Source organism: Mauremys reevesii, linkage group 11 (genome assembly GCF_016161935.1).
Source record: "Mauremys reevesii isolate NIE-2019 linkage group 11, ASM1616193v1, whole genome shotgun sequence".
Classification (NCBI taxonomy): Eukaryota; Metazoa; Chordata; order Testudines; family Geoemydidae; genus Mauremys; species Mauremys reevesii.
Window position 1 is genome coordinate 37759631 of NC_052633.1, and position 15528 is coordinate 37775158.

The window sequence follows — 15528 nt, forward strand, 5'->3', positions numbered from 1 at the left end:
CAGGTCTCTATCTCACACAGTCTCTCCTGTTGGAGCTGTTCCACTTGAAATAAATAAATATTAATTGGGCCTGACAGATGGACTGACCATATAGCCTGGTGCTTAGGGAACTCAACTGGGATGTGGGAGACAAGTTCCTGCACTGAATCAGGTAGAGCAGGGAGTTGGTCTGAGGTCTCCGGTGAATCCTCTAAATCAACAGGCCATTGGCTATTCTGTGGCTATTCTCCCTCTCTCTCCCTCTCATTCATATATATACTAAATATATACAGATATTACATTCTGTCATGAGAAAACTTCCCAATGAAAGTTGTCTTTCTGCAAACATTTTAGTTTTGATGAATTGGCATTTTCTGACAAAAAAAATGTAGTTGAAAAAATTCCCAATCTGTTCTACATGCAAATATACTACAGTAAAACCTCAGAGTTATGAACAGCAGAGCTACAAACTGACCAGTCAGCCACACGCCTCATTTGGAACTGGAAGTACACAACCAGGCAGCAGCAGAGAGCAAAATAAAAGAAAACAAATGTGAATACAGTACAGTTCTGTGTTAAATGTAAATTATTTTTTTAAAAAGGAAAACAATATTTTTCTTCTGCACAGTAAAGTTTCAAATCTGTATTAAGTCAGTGTTCAGTTGTAAACATTTGAAAGAACAGCCATAACGTTTTGTTCAGAGTTACGAACATTTCAGAGTTACATTCCCAAGGTGTTTATAACTGTGAGGTTCTACTGTATTGGCCATGTCAGCAGTAACTAACAGAGAGTATGTTGAAGAACACCACTACTGAACCTGCTCTTGCTGCTTTTATCGTAGGTGTGGCTGTTAAGAGGGATGCCCTTTCTTTTGCTGCTGCTGCTGCTGCTGTTGTAATCTTGAGGTGGGCTGGCAGGTTTATTGCCAGAGTCTATTTCTTTGTTTACCAAGAAAAAGGAGCACAGTTTCAGTCAAAGTGCAGGTGTGGGTAGTCATTGGATTTTTACAGTTCCTGTTTGATAGCCACAGGCCTCATGAAAGAGTCTGCTATTGCTACTAGTATATAATCCTGCTGTTACCTTCTGATGAAGTGCTTCTTCCCCAAGTGAGAAAATGATTGTAGAAACGTGTTTTGTCGTTTTTTTCCCCAGAAGAACAGAACAGCCACAGAAGAGAAAACATCACATCTGTGCTGTAACCCCTTATTCCTTTAAAACCCTTCTCCCATGGCTGTGTTTTCAGTGACTGGGAATGTACAGTCCTCTTTGCTAGTCCTTGAATTATAGGTATTCCAGCGGACAACGGAGGCATTCACAAACATGTACATACATATATAGGCATTGGCATTCTGCAGCAGATCAATGGAGCTATTCTAGTCTTATTTTACATCACTGGGTCATTCATGTAGATAAAGAGAACACAACCAGTCTGAATAATAGTGATGATGTGGGGTCTTTTAAGAGGTAGAACCTCACCCCTTTCAGAAAAAAAATGCAAATTCTTATTTCTTTAACTTAGCTTTTCTGCACTCAAAATCTCCAGATAATGAGGTGGAAGAACAGGAAGAAATAAACAAAGCCCTTATATTTAACCCTTGACTGGCACTCAGATGCCCCAGTGGTGGGTGTAGCAAATACAGAGAAAGATTAGATAAACTTAAAAGGAGGGAAATTAGAGAGACTCCAGAACAGCCTTTTCCCAGAAATGCGTTTGTACAACTCCCAGTGTACTTCAGTTGAGTAAACATGTTATGTGACTAAACCTAGAAACATTAGTAGTGTTTCTGAGACCAAAAATGACTCATTACTGGCCTTGGGAGCAAGTCCTACTTAGGTTGCTGAGACGTGAAATGTGTATAACACTCCAGATATTTGGAAAGGAAGTTCTTGGTGTTACCAGAGCTATAATATCTGCTGTGATCTGACTTTTCATTTCAAATTTCTTCTTGGTGTGCAAATTGTTAAAATGGCTATGCCAAAAATGCCAGCAGGTTCAGCTTGTCTAAGCATTGTATCCTCAGTGAAAACTGAAGGCAGGCATTAGTGTATGGACAGTATTGACATTCAAGGATTATAGGAGACAAGTGGAAAAAGTTCATATGAACAACTGCTTTTTGAAGGAATATGAGAGATGGCAAATTTCAGAATAACGGAAATACCAGATGGTTACAATCCATAACATAGATTTAGAATTTAGAGATGGAAAAAACTCATTCTAATAATTCACTATTAATCTCTGCAGCATACTTTCTAGTGCTTTAGTTTTAAATGTCCCAATGTGATGGGGCTTCTACTACTTCCGCTGGGGGGAATTGTACAGCCTGATCTATCTCACTTGACTTTTTCCTAATATTCAGTTTTTCCCTTTCTTAATTCAAAATCCTTACTTCTAATTATACCCCCATGTACCTCACAATTTTTTTTTCCTCCTGTGGTATCAACCTCTTTCAAACAGCTTGAAATACTTTGATCATGTCCTCTCTATTGTTTCTTAGCCAAACTAGGCACATTACATCTGTCCTCCTAAAAATCTCACTAATCTGATCATTTTTGTTGCTTTTCTCCGAATCCATGTGAGTATAATAATTGATAATATATTTTTGGTAATGTGATGCTCAGAACTGAATGAAATAGTCCAACAGCAGACAAACGAGAGATGGACAGAGACACTATTAGCTCCCTATATCAGGGCATGATATATTTGAGTAGCACAGTCCCAAATCACATCGGTCAGATTGGTCATGCCTATGATATCCACATATGACCTTTCACTAGCATCCACTTTCCCCACCCAAATTCCTAATAATTTCTCCCTCCCTGACTCCGTACACCCTCCTGCTCAATATCACTAAGTTAGCAATGAGTTATGCAGTATGTGATGCACATACGACAAACTGTTTGAAATAATATCTTCCCCTCCTTATTATCTCTTTTTGTCTGGTTCTCTGTGACTGTCTAGTATCTACCACAGTTCCTTTTAGATCCCTCACAGTTCATTAGGAGGTTGCTCAATTTATTAGGAACCAATCATGCATTCATACATTCGTCCATCTGAAGTGCACTTTTAAATGTTAGACTATACACTAATCAAGTTGAACATGATAATGAGAGCACGTTCACATTGTTAAGGTAAATGACCCAATGCACTCAGAGTGAAGACATATTTGAACTACAATTTGTGCTTTTCATTGGAATATTGAACATTCCTGGGAACTCTGAGAGCGTTGTTTTGTAGCTGCCTTGCAAATGTGTGATTATCATTACACTGCTGGTAGGACACTGGCCATTTCATTGTTGCTTTGTGATACATTTCTAGTTGCCACTGTCTGAGGAGGATTCTGTAGTGAATTGTACATAAATTGGACTATAAATGCCTCAGTGCTGTACGTGTGCACACACACTTCACGTTTTTACAACTAGAAATGTCACAATGGTGAGTGGTACGGCCCACATGCAGATATTGGATGCTCTAGGCCTGTGTACATTGAAATCAGCAGGTGTTTTACCATTAAATTCATTGCAAACAAGATTGGGGCCTACAGCTGTGTGAAATGAAAAAACAAAAGGGTTGGAAATGAAATATATTGTCAGAAATATTAGGGGCATAGGGCAGATAGAGTAGGCTGATCAGAAGTTTCTCTTCTGCATGTTGAATAGGATCTGTCCTGGGACAATGATTTGACCATAGGGAAGTGAGATCTCAGAGGCAGATATTTCAAATTACAGGGGAGAACCTAACATTGTTTGTGTTAAATAAGAAATTCCTCTCTGGGAGTCTCATGTGAAACACTGGGTTGCTTAGGTGAGTAATGGGCCTGATCCTGCAGCCCATGGATTGCTCAGGAGAGCAAAAGTGGCAGGATTGGGCCCCCAGGTCTGTAGTCTTGTGTCAGGAAGCTCAAACAGATAGGACTTGCACAGTGTGTTCTGTACTTTGGGTAGTTTATTACTGAGCACTTTTCACTTGGGACAATTTCAGGTGATCCCGAGACTGCAGCTGATTGCCTAGTGTCAATAAATTCTAGTACAGAACAGGCACTTAGTACAGTAGTCGCTTGTTAGTCCAGGGGTCTGGATGATGCTCTCATTGAGGCTCTGTGGCCCCAAGGGGGGCGTAGCGAGTTGGGTGGAGGTTTACATAGTTTCTGAGCCATGCTGCCCTGCTCAGGCAGGGCATATGGGTGCCTTCAACTTAACCAATACGCCTCTGATCTTACAACAACACACCTTGTCATAGTAAGGCCAGAAATTTTATCCCTTCATTTTAAAGAAAGCAACTGTACAGGGAATTAATCTTTATTGTGGACTCAACCCTTTTGTGACTTTTGAATACAACAGTTACAATGTTTGGTGGCTGTTTTTAAGTTTGTTTGTTAGTTTTTGTTTTTTGCAAATGTTATAATTTACAAGATACTTTCATTGGTTTATATTGTTGTGGCTGTGCTACTTGTATTCTTAACTGGAAATGACCTAAGAAAAATAGACATTGTGCCAAAACTCTTAGGGATATTTATATGTCAGTAAAATCCAAACTGGAGGAGGCGTTCTCAAACAAGCTTAACATGTTGATGAAGGTGATAGGAAGCCAAACCCAGCCTGGAGTCAGTGAGAGGAGGGAGGAGGGTGTGGAAGCTGGATGCGGATTGTACATTAATAAATATTAGCTTGCTTGGTCGAGGTGAAAGGATTTGCACAGCAAAGTAAAATAACTTTATTTGTGATACTTCCAAGGAATGGGGGCAGTATGCAAGGCCCAGATGCTCTTGTCAATGTCCCCTCCCTGGAAAGCCAGCAGCATCCATAGTGAGAAACTGCAGTACTGTCAGTAAGCCATATTTTCCCACATGGCTGGACTGACGAACAGTTTTATATAAGGGGCTGTGCTGTTCATGGGGCATGCAGCCCCATTTCCATAGATCAGGATAAACTGTAGCTCAAGAAGAACTAACATCATTCACTCTCTCTGCCTGCCAATACAGGATTGTTCCCAATAATAATTTTTCTAGTGTTTCTAGATTTAAATATCCCAGGCAATAGGGCTTCACCACTTTTCTTGGAAGACTGTTGCAGAGTCATCTGACTGTCAAAATATTTCCCCTGATAGTCCATTTGCATTTTCCCTTCCTTAATTTCTTCTCAGTAATGTAGCTATCGCCTTTCTGTTTACATCTTTCCAATATTTTAGACTATTATTTCCTCCTAAGTCATTTCTTAGCAAGCTTGACATATTTCGCTTTTTAAAAAGACTATCACATACCATTAAATTTTACCTGTTTCCCCTGTATTGAGCCCAATAACTTGTATTTGACTTAAGCGTGTTTTCCAGAAAGACATCAAGTCTTGATCTGAAGTCACCAAGAGATTCATGGATCATAAGGTTACAAGGGATCATTGTGATCATCTAGTCTGACTCATATAATCCAGGCCATAGGGTGTCCCTGAATTAATTCCTATTTGAAGTAGAGCATATCTATTAGAAAAACATCCAGGGTACCACTTCCCTTGGTAGTTTGGTGCAATGGTTAATTAACATCACTATTTAAAAAATTGTGCCTTATTTTTCGTTTGAATTTTTCTGGCTTCAGCTTCCAGCCATTGTTTCTTGTTATGCCTAAAGAGTCCTCTAGTACCTGGTATTTTCTCCCCATAAATGTATTTATACATCATAATCATGTCAATTCTCAATCTTCTTTTTGATAAACTAAAAGGATTGAGTGCTTTCAATCTCTGATTGTTAAGGTATTTTTTCCATCCCTTGGACCACTTCGGTGACTCAGGATATATTGGGGGAAAACAATCCCTTCCTGATCCTTGCATGTGGCTGGCTGAAACCTCAAAGCATGAACTTTTAGGAACATAATACAGAAACCACATGTGAGCCCAAGGATTGCCAAACCCTGCCTTCTATAGTTGCTTGTCCACGTAGATCTTTTTCAGAGCTTCTGTTTTCTAGCATCCAGTTCCCCCAACCCTCATTCTGTAGGTATACTCTGCATTCTTTGTTCTTAGATGTATGACTTTGCCTTTGGTTGTATTAATACTAATTTTGTTTGAATGGGCCTCTTACCAAGGGATCCAGATGGCTCCACCAATCTTTGTGTCATCTGCAAATTTTAGCAGCAGATTTTATATTTACTTTCAGATCATTGATTAAAATGTTGACTAGCGTCATTCTGATTTAGAAATGTGCCTCATCGGAATTGTAGTTTGGTTGCCTCATGTCTCCATTCTCCTCTATGGGCTTGGTTCCTCAACTGTACTATATCTCCCAGGACACACCCTGGCCAATGACTCCCATGATGCAGTGCTTCCTCTCTCCAAGAGAGGAGACTGTATCATGGTAGCTGTAGTTCAACCAAGGAGCCCAGCCTATAGAAGAGAATAGGAGCACAAAGCATCTGAACTACAACTCCTGAAGGCTCCATGGCAGAATTACCATATCACAATATTCAGTTCAGCGGAAATTTTTCTGTATTTGAATTTCTGCTGAAAAATCAAAGGTTTTCCCACTGAAAAACCCACTTTTCAACCAGCTCTACCTTAACCATTATTGCTGCTCTTTGAACTGCCTCAGATTTGATAATGATGAAGAGGTCAAAATTGGGTGTAGTTTTCCTTTGTGGTTGCATCATAATCATGGATGATAGTAGTGAAGGGTATTGCAAACTCAAGTGTAATTTACTGTTTTCTATCTCCATCAGTGCTTCGCTAGTGTTACTACTTTCCATTTTCTCTCTCCTATTGAATGCATGGTTCAGCATCATTCCATATTTGCCCAGATATTGTAGCTTGCATTTTTCCAGATATGAGTCAACAGTGTAACACTGTTTTTTTGGGGGGGGGGAGCATACATCATTCTATAAGCAAGACACGAGAATCAATTCTTCTGCTCTACTCCACGTGGATTAGGCCTCAAGTGGAGTATTGTGTCCAGTTCTGGGTGCCACATTTCAGAAAAGATCTGGACTTTCTCCAATTTGTCCACATAAGAGCAACATAAATGATTAAAGGTCTAGGAAACATGACCTGTGAGGGAGGATTGAAAAACTTGGGTTTGTTTAGTCTGGAGAAGGGAAGATTGAGAAGGGGACATAACCGTTTTCAAGTACATAAACATTGTTACAAGGAGGAAGGAGAAAAATTGTTCTCCTTAACTTCTGAGGATGGGACAAGAAGCAATGGGCTTAAATTGCAGCAAGGATGGTTTAGGTTGGACATTAGGAAAAAATTCCTGACTGTCAGGGTGATTAAGCACTGGAATAAATTGCCTAGAGAGATTGTGGAATCTCCATCATTGGAGATTTTAAAGAGCAGGTTACATAAACACCTGTCAGGAATGCTCTAGATAAATCTTAGTCCTGCCATGAGTGCAGGGGACTGGACTAGATGACCTCTCGAGGTCCCTTCCAGTCCTATGATTCTATGGTTGTTTAAGAGGTGTCCCTATCCCTGAGATCTTGTAACACAGCTACCTGGAGTTCAGTTAATAGATTCACCAGTCACTACTCCATTGTCACAGTTTCTATATCAGATGCCCATTTTGGTAGAGCTGTTCTATAATCATTATTCAGACAGGTACTCCAATCACTCCTCTCCTTGAGGGGCAACTGCAAGTCGCTTACCTACGTGGGATCCAGGTGGAAGAGTGCTCACAACAAAGAGAGGTTACTTACCTTCTCATATCTGGTGTTCTCTGAGATGCTTTGTCCACATGGATGCCATGACTTGCCCTCCTTCCCCAATGATATTGAGCCTTTATCTGGATTTCTATGCTAGTTAAGGAACTGTGTGGCAGTTGGTGCTGCTCTGCCTTTTATACCCACACTGTAAGGGCATGAAGATGCACAAGAGGGTGCTGGCTAAAAGATTCTGGGGTTGGCTGCACCAAGTGAGTGCCCCGCAGTGGGATCCTTGTGAGTCTAGAAGAAATCCAGTTTCTGTAAAGTTAGTACTTTTGCTCCCCCCCCGCCCCCGCTCTATTTCTCCACACTTGGTTTATATCCATCCATTTTTCTTCCTTGTTTTACTTTATTCTGCTTTTTGTATTTTCTCACTTCCTCTTCCTGTTGTTATATATTACTAGAGCAGAGAGCCCTGAATCTCAAAATCTCTGCAGTTAGGGGAATATTGGAAATCCTGTCCAGAATTTAGCAATTGGAGCACATCTTTAAAGTTCTCTTGTATGTGCCCTTTGTCTTTTTTCATCACTTTTTAAAAATTGTTTAACTTCATAACAGCCTTTAAGATCTCTTCCCAACACCTTTTATCTGCAGGGGTTTTTCAGTCTACTTTTCCGCTTAAACTTAGAACAAAGCATTCCAAGTTCCCCACCCTCTTTTTCCTTTTCCTTTTCTTGTAGTTAGCTCTCCTGCAGCTCCTTATTGCTAGGCCTGACAGCTCAGTTGAAGAAAAATGGCAGTACTGCAGGGCATGATAAGTGCAAAGGTTTGTGGCAAGGAAAATTGTGCTGTAATGTTACATTAGTCTCCTTGCTTGATGAATAGAATATACTGGTTGCTGGACAGGAGCTTTGTTCTGAAAGATCAGGGTGGCTGAGAGTCTGCATTAACATTGGTTAGGTTCTGATGAAATATGGATTTTAATACTTAATACAAATATTTTTGTTACGTAGGCTGTGTAAAATGATGATGCCCTTACCAGAGTGGTATAATTAACAGGTTTTTTATTCAATGGCCAAACCTGGGGGGAAAAGTCAGGTTGGCACAAAACAATTTTTTTTTGATAAAACAAAAAAGTCAAAAGAATTTTGTTTCATTTTGTTTGTGAGGTTTTTTACCTTTAAAAATAAAATTTAAGCAAATTTCTAAATGAAAAAATCAAAATATTTTGTTGGAAAATGCAGATTTTTTTTAGTCACAATTTGGCACAAATTCACTAAATGCTTCCATCAAATAGTATATGCATTTTTTGGCTAAACAAGTTTTGTTTGAAAAATTTCACTTAGCTCTAGTCCTTATCTATTAATTTCCTTGCTTTTTAAGTTACATGAGTTTTGAATATGATGTAATACTAGAGGTCAGAACATTGTTGGCTCTTAGCAGATTTAATGAGTTTTTGAAACCAAATGTTTTAATTTTGTAATTTCCCAAAGTTTGTTGATTGTTTGGTTTGTTTTAAACATCTTTTATGGTTTTATTTTGTGTAGTCCTAGAAGACATAGCCTTTACCACCAGTAAGATCAGAATTCTGTTCAAAACTCTGCCACAAACTTCCCACAAAGTACGATCTTTGGCAAATCATTTAAGCCTGTGTTCCTCAGTTACCCGATCTGGACATTGCCATTGGAGGGAAACAGAGGAGGAGGAGGAGTAATTTTACCAGATCCTAGAGTTTCTTTTTACTTTTGAAAATAGTCAGTTGAGACACTGATGATGAAAATATTTTTGTCATCTTATTTTGGGTGGGTTGTTTTTGGCTCCTCAGTCAGTTTCATTGACAGAGATAGAAACATGGTCAGTTATGTTCAGAATAAACATGGCAAATTTTAGGTCAAGCCAAAGCTATAAAGAGAAAAAGCTTTCTACAATGGAAGGTGATTGCAGCCTTAATTAAGAGGAGTCTACCATTTCTCCATGTTAAAATACTATGGCTTATCTAGCATCTTACACCCATGGATCTCAAATAAAAGACCTTAATTAAGTCTTGCAACATCCCTGTCAAGTAGCTATTTAGAATTGACTCCTCCCTGCTCGCCCCCTGGCAAAAGATCAGCACCCTCAATTCCTTCCTGATCCCCCGCATCTCCTTTGTCCTCAGGGGTTTGGCCGTAAAGGTGCCCCTGAACAAGGCCAACAGCACCATCAGGCAGCTGGTGAGGAAATGGCTCTACCTTCCCCAGAGGGCCAGCACTGACATTATCTACATTTCCCACAGGCAGGGCGGCGCCAACGTACCTCGGATGGGTGACCTGTGTGACGTGGCGGTGAACCCGATGGTGATGAGCATCGTTCAGGAAGCTGTTTGGGACATGGTCAGGAAACGCATTGCCAGGGCCCCCTCCGAGCAGGACGTTGCCACCTACCTCAGCGGCTCCCTGGAGGCTGAATTCGGGGGAGACTGGGAGGGACCTGTCCTTTCTCTGGTCCTGTGCCCGCAACGCCTCGAGACACCTGGGAAAGAGGATCGACTGCCGCTGGAAGTGGTGCGAGGAGCGCCGGGAGCTGGGAATATTGGTGCCACGCATAAAGACCCCGGACCACACCATTGTCACCCCAACCACCAGAACTATGCTGGAAAGGACCCTGAAAGATGCCATCCGCTGCCACTATGCTGAGAACCTCAAGCGGAAGCCGGACCAGGGCAAGGTGTTTGAGGTGTCCAGCAAGTGGGACGCCAGCAACCACTTCCTCCCCCGGGGGCAGCTTCACCAGGTTCGCCGACTGGCACTTCGTCCATAGGGCCCGACTCAACTGCATTCCCCCTCAACGGAGCCATCCGCCACGGCAACTGGGACAAGCACTGCAGGAAGTGTGGCTACGCAAACGAGACCCTGCCCATGTCCTGTGTGGATGCAAACAGCACTCCGGATCCTGGCGGCACCGCCACAATGCCATCCAGAGCCAGCTGGTGAAAGCCATCCCATCATCCCTGGGGAAGATCACCCTCGACTCAGCCATCCCCGGGACAGACAGCAGACTGCGACCCAACATCATCGTGATGGACAAACAAAAGAAAAAGGTCCTCGTGGTAGACATCACGGTGCCCTTTGAAAACAGGTCGCCAGACTTCCACGAGGCCTGAGTCCGGAAGGCATCGAAGTACACCCCGCTGGCCGAGACCCTAAGAGCCCAGGGTTATGAGATCCAGATACATGCCCTGATCATGGGAGCCCTGGGTTCGTGGGACCCCCACAACGAGCCGGTTCTGAGAGCGTGCGGAGTCGGTCGACGCTACGCCAGGCTCATGAGACAGCTCATGGTGTCCGACACCATCAGGTGGTCCAGAGACATTTATACGGAACACATCACAGGACACCGTCAATGCCACACTGAGTAATCGAGACCACCAACCAGGGAAATAACCCACTTCCTTCCCTGACAAACCAAGGGACGCACCCCACCCATGTATTCATTCGCTACACAGATACTGACTTGGACTCCTTATACATTCCATGGGTGGTGTACCTGAGCCCACTTATCCACTAACACTTTAAAAACTTTTGCACCCCAATCTGGGTCTATGCCAGTTATGTGATATGTATGTATCTCTTCACCCTTGTAACCGATACCTGTAATCCCTCATAACTCAAGCCTGACCCCAGATGTACAGTACCTTCCCTCTTAACTTGTGTCTATTTAATTTTAAACATCAACTTTAATACAAATTTTAAATCTGTTGTGCTGGTAACTGACTAAGGATGGTCTACACTTAAAACACTGCAGTGCTTCAGTGAAGGGGCTACTATGCCAACAGGAGAGCTTCTCCTGTCAACATAGCTACCACCTCTCGCTTAAGTCGGTATAACTGCATTGCTCACGGTATGGATTTTCACACCCCTGAGCGACATAGTGATACCAGTGTAAGTTTATAGTGCAGACCTGACCTATCTCAAGAACACATTTCTCTCTTAATGGCAGATGCAAGAGAAGAACTCAGAAACCCTGTTTCCCATTGCCATGTTTTAATCGTTAGACATGCTGTTTTATGCCTAAGCAGTACTGTTTTAGCGCACGTAACCTTTCCACTCGTGACTTGTGTTAATATGTTGCATATGCACAGCCAGACAGTTGAAACACAACTGAAGGTGTGGGATTTATTCAATATGAAAAACACATCACGACTATACATTTTTCTATCTGCCTCCTCCAGTTCACAGGTTTGTATAAATAATGGGCATTACAGGCCCTATATTTTATTTTTTATTTGGAGTCCTGTAGAGAGAAATCTTTTTTCTCCACCACTCACTTCTCTTTATAGATTCTAATTTTATCTGCTATAGAAGCTGGCTTCATACTTCATTTCTGCCAATGATATGGCTATTTTGTACAGTGTGAATGAAGCACCTGGTGTGATAAATATTAAAGTATATCTGCAATTTCATTTTCAAAAGAAATTGGTGCTTTTCTGAGAATGAAACTATTGCTACAGTATTTACTCAGTTTCCCAATTTTAATTCTGATCTTCTTGGATAGTATTTCATTCCAACTAGCTGGTAAGGCAATTCAACATCATTTTTCTTCATTTATATCCATGTTATATTATTTCAACATAATCATACAGTAGTGGAATGAGTTATGTTTATAGCATGCCATTTATATTTGAAAATGTGTGTATAGATATTGCAATAATTCTAATATTATATTTCACTATCTTGCCAGTGACAGAAAAATGTAGTATCCTACTACATTGAGTTATAAACGCCATATAATGTAATCTTACTAGACTATCTATTTAATTTCTGATCTTTGCAGTGTTAATAAGATTATGATGAATATAAATTCTGCTGTATATTTCCACTTGTTTAATCTTGCATATTAGTTCATTTTCTTGTCACTACTTTGGAGTATTAAAGACAAACTATTTGCTTTATAGTAGTGTTTAAACTCTTTTAACTGCATAACATACATCTTTTCTTTGTCTCTGACACACATACGCCTTGATTTTTTTTCTTTGCAAGGAGACTGTCTTGATTCATACTGCTGAGACAGTTTGCCTGAGATATTTTGTGGATTTACTTTTGGAGAAGGGGAAGCCAATTACGCTAATCGGAAATGCTGGGGTTGGAAAAGCAGTCCTTGTGTCCGACCAGGTTAGCAAGCTATCAGAAGATTACATGGTGGCCAAAGTCCCTTTCATTTACTACACAACATCTGCTATGCTTCAGCGTACGTAATTGTAACCATTCCCCATTCCAAGGACCTGATTCTCCTCTCACTTAGCCTGTCTCTGTACAAGTGGGACTCAATTCATTTTGATAGAGTTACTATTGATTAGCACTGGTTTAAGGGAGAGGAGAATCAGGCCTGAAAATTGTAACCCCCCATGTGCCATTTATTTATCATAAGGACACATGCACATTCAGTTTGCACCTAAACAACCCAAATAGCTCAATTAGTGGTTGACAGTAACTCTCCAAAAGAAATTTTATCCTTTGTAGTGGAAGAGTTCACATAATGTTTACCATTTCCTTTTCCAAGCTAGACATGGTAATCATGTAGCAAATCACAAATTTAATGGTGAATAAATATCTTTCACTATGGTAAATGTTGTGCATGAAGTATTAGATTTTTATAGTATATGGCAGGAGAGTGGGATTGCAATTAAAGAAATGCTATTAGCCTAGGCTCAATACCTGATGTAAAATTGTTAAACTCTGGTGGAAAATGTCCTGATTCCAAAAGTTTATTTTTACCACCTTTATTGTAATAAAGATTTTAAAAAATACAGCCACTATTTACATAGGTTCTACAATATTTTGCACTATGCTACAACGGAGCCAGTAAAAGAGCACAAGTTCATGAAAAAATCCTCTGTATGTGATATTCTGCTATTGCTGATGATTTGCAACCAAAGAATTAACCAAAAGAAAAATGAAAACAAGAGCTAAAAGAGACAAGGTGGCTCAGAAACTGGCACTGGGATAAGGAGCATTTAGCTTCCAGGTCAGTGGTTCAAATTGATAATGTGAACAAATCATTACCTGACCATCCCATTGCCTATGAAAAATGAATTGAAGCCCTCAGTTAAGTTTCTAAGATATGTGTCTGAATCACAGAAGCTTTGGTACCCATGCAGGCAGACTCAGCAAAAAGGGCAGAAGTATAGTGTGCATATATAGACTGAATGTTACCCTCCACCCTAGCAGAGATCCTTCCAGGTCACTGTGGGGAAAACATGAGCTCCCTCTGCCTGTATGGTACTAAGTCTGCAATTCTGTGACTGACAAAGAGAAGAGGGCTTCATTCCTCAGAGCAGTCAGGCTGGCATCTTCTCTCTACTAGCCCTAAATTCACTTAAAATAAATGTAGGGAACTAAAGGGAGGAAGTGCCAAACAGTAACCATCAATATTTGTTGGGCAACATTTTATTTCAAAATTTTAAGAGACTGTTTAAAACGTTGGAGAATATAAATAATCTGTAAACTATATGAAGTACTTGAGCCTCTCTTTTAAGTTTATTTAATGGTTTGTCATAATCTCTTCTGTTGTGGTAACCATCAGATATTAAAAATGTACAGTCTGTGTCCGTAAATAGAGTGATACCTGATTAGTTTTTCTGGTTTAAGGGAGGGGTGCATAGAAAGCAATTCATCTAAATTATTATCCAAAGAGCAACATTTGGGCTCTGAACCTGCAAACACTTCAGCAGGCGCTTCACCTTAAAGACATGATCTGTCCAGTGGGAGGATTCATGTGCTTAAAGTGAAGCACTTGATCAAGTGTTTGTAAGCATGAGGCCTTCTGCTATACCAATGCCTCAACATTTATCCTTACACAGCATCTCTTCCATTGATAGGTGTTCTCAAAAGACCCTCGGAAAAGGAAGCTCAAAGAAATTATTCTCCCTCAGGTGCTAAAAATGTATTTATTTAATTGATTATCTTAACGTTCTTGAGGTTGATGCCTATGGTACTGTCCAACGTCATGCTCTAATTGCACAACATCTTGACTACAGTCATTGGTAATTTTTTTAAAAGTTGTCAGTGTTATTGTTATTTACTTGAAGAGTTCCTATTACAGCAAGTCACTCAGATCCTGGTTTTATATCAGAATGGCCAGACCTCTGAACCACTGTGCACCCTGTGTGAAGCTGAGCATTTGGGATCTCCATGAAAGCACTATGAGTGAAGGAATATGTCCCTGCTCCAGGCTGTAGAGCAGGGGAAGGAATATGACCTCTAATGAAAGAAACAAGGAATTTAGGTAGCCCCTCCCCCAAAGCCATGTATCCTCCTAAATCTGGGGAAGGCCAAGAGCTGTCTGTGTGGCAGCGTCACTGTACTGTAAGGGAAACCCCTAGAACCATCCTTCCTGGATGGAGAGGGGCTGCAGGAAAGCTAATGAAATCTTAGGCTGTATTCAAATTTCTGTGATTACCTTGCTGCGGGTATCCCAGTCATACTCTCTCTCCATGTATAGGCCCTGAGACTGCTAGAGAACTCTCTCTGGTGATCTGGAGGCAGGGATGTGAAGGCAACTGACTTCTCCACGTGAGAGGTGGTAGGTCTGTGTGAAGAGAAGCTCTGCGGGGAATCTTGTGGAGATTATTTCCCTCCATTTCACAGAATTTTTTTGTAAAAGGCTGGTGAAATCATCTCACAGACAGGGCTTGTATTCTTGGCTTGAACACAAGAGTTTGTGCATCACTGTGGTGATGACTGGTTTTAGTTTAGATGGCTGCATTTCTAAATTTTGTCCACTATCTCTGGGGTGGTAGCAATGAGTGTGTATGATAGGAGCTTAATGGTGTGGGCCCAGAAGGAAATACAGGCTCGGAGGGAAAAATGCATTGTGGAAGCTAGAGATGTATTCTATTTTTCTGAGGATTCCATGTTTTGTTTCAGTTAATTTTGAATTTTTGGAACATGC

At 40.8% G+C, this 15528-nt stretch overlaps 1 pseudogene; it reads left to right on the forward strand.

Moving 5' to 3' along the window:
- The window catches only part of LOC120374531, a 202284-nt pseudogene that overhangs the window by 79428 nt on the left and 107328 nt on the right, over positions 1 to 15528 (forward strand).